Consider the following 2,462-nt stretch of genomic DNA (forward strand, 5'->3'; position numbering starts at 1 on the left):
TTTTTTTTTTTTTTTTTTTTTTTTTTTTTGGTTTTTCGAGACAGGGTTTCTCTGTATAGCTGTATAGCCCTGGCTGTCCTGGAACTCACTTTGTAGACCAGGCTGGCCTCGAACTCAGAAATCCACCTGCTTCTGCCTCCCGAGTGCTGGGCCTTTTCTTTTTTTAACCACGGGGTTTTATTATGCTTCACAGCACTGTAATTAATTTTGTGTGCAGTGTTTTCGTTCATTGCTGGTGGCTCTCACCTACCTTGATTTCCCAAGAAGACTGTATTCATTTGTTCTCAGTTCCCTAGAAACTAGCACACTGCTTGACACATGGTGATTCCAAATGTATCCTTTAATGCCTGGCTGAAGTACTAGAGACAGTGGCTGCCTTTGAAACTCAAGTCTTCTCAGAAGTCAGATATGTCCCTGGGCCTTGAGAGGTGTTTCACATGAAAATCAATCAATCAATATAGCTGGGCATTGTGGTGCATGGTTTGAAACCTAGCACACAGGAGGTAGATGCAGGACCATCCCTCTGAGTTCAAGGACAGCCAGAGCAGGAAAGTCACATCAGCAGGGCCTAGCCACAGTACATCCACAGTCAATAGCAAAGTGTGGTGGATGAATGTATCCAGGTCAATGCTGAGTTTATTTTTCTCCACTCCTACATAGTCCAGAAGTCCCTGCCTAGGGAATGGGGTCACCCACAGTGGGCTGAGACTTGGCACTTCAATCAACAAAGATAATTCCCACAAACAAGCCAACCTAATCTAGACTTTCTTCCCTTCATACCCTTTTCCTAGCCGGGTGTGGTGGTGCACACCTTTAGTTCCAGCACTTGGGAGGCAGAGGCAGGCAGATCTCTATGAGTTGAAGTCCAGACTAGTCTCCATTGTGAGTTCTAGGATAGCCAGGCTGTTACACAGAGAAATCTGGTCTCTAATACCTGCCCCTTACCCAAAGGATACTCTTCCTAGGTGAGTCTAGTTAACAAAGATAAAAATCACAGCACAGCCGGGCGTAGTGGCACACGCCTTTAATCCCAGCACCCTCCTCTGGTGTGCCTTGACTGAGCTAGCATTGAGCCTCATAAGGAAGATATGACATCCAAAGTATAGTTGTCATCAGGACAATGGTTATTCGCCACCATAATAGAAGTTAAAAGGCAAAACACTGAATTGGAAGGTGTGGTTTTAGTTAAAGGTCTGTTTTATTTTTAGTTAATACATATGTACACATGAGTGCAGTGCCCACCAAAACCAGAAGAGGGTGCCAGATTCTCTCCAACTGAAGTTAGCTCTGTAAGCCGGACTGACGTTCCCTTTAGAACAGCCAGTGCTCTTAACTGCTGAGATGTCTTTCCAGCCCAAAGTTCTGTATTTTTGTTAAAGCTGAAACTATCCCATGGAAGAACTGCCAAGCAGGATGTAGTACACTTAGTGTCTCCGTTTCCTGATAAGGAGACATCAGCCAGTTGAGAGGACATTGGAGAGTGTAGTCTAGGCTCTGTGACCCACACACTTGCTCTGCTGTGGGCACTCACACAGGCAGGCTGTGAGCTCCAGCACTCACATCCACAATTTGTTTGTTTTTTTTGAGACACGAGACAGGGTTTCTCTGTGCAGCCTGGGGTGTCCAGGAACTTCCTCTGTAGACCAGGCTGGCGCAGACCTCCACCTGCCTCTGGGATTAAAGGTGTGTGATACCATATCACCCAACATCACACCCAGACTTAATCAGTCCCAAGCAAAGAAAGCAAGCTCAAGGAAAGAGCAAGCATGATGGAGCTACCCTGGCAATATTAGTCACCAGGTATTCCAGATTTCTTCAAGGCCACCTTGGGATTCTCATAGTAGGATAACAGGTCAGTGGAAAATCACCCTGCCTCTGACCTGTCCCCGAACCAAGGACTTGGAAATCTCTACTCCATGACTCAGGGTTAATGGCCAAGCAATAATCCTGGCTAATCTGTACATCACCGCTAGTGCATTGTGCATGCTCTGAAGACCTTATACAAGCCTGCCCCTCTGCCCAGCCCAGGGCTGTCTCTGTTCTGGTCAGAGGTAGCTGCCATTATGGGATTCTCCCCAAGAAATCTCCTGTGTGAGGAGGAGTGTTGCATGGTGTGACTGTGGTTCTCCTGGGCGCCCCATCACCCAGGTACCCTTGCACCAGGAAGCTCTTTCATCATTCATCCTTTCCAAAGAAGCGCCCTGGTGAGGGTGAGACTGAGGCTGGACGGATGGGATTAACAGAGAAAACAAAAGCAAGATAACTTTCAGGAGCCCAGAGTCAGGGGCTGTGTGGGAACAAGAAACCGAAAGATCCTGACAGAATGTAAAAGGACACCGGGCGTGGTGGCGCACGCCTTTAATGCCAGCACTCGGGAGGCAGAGGCAGGCGGATTTCTGAGTTCGAGGCCAGCTTGGTCTACAAAGTGAGTTCCAGGACAGCCAGGGCTATACAGAGAAACC

This window comes from Mus caroli, chromosome 7 (genome assembly GCF_900094665.2).
Source record: "Mus caroli chromosome 7, CAROLI_EIJ_v1.1, whole genome shotgun sequence".
NCBI classification, from domain to species: Eukaryota; Metazoa; Chordata; class Mammalia; order Rodentia; family Muridae; genus Mus; species Mus caroli.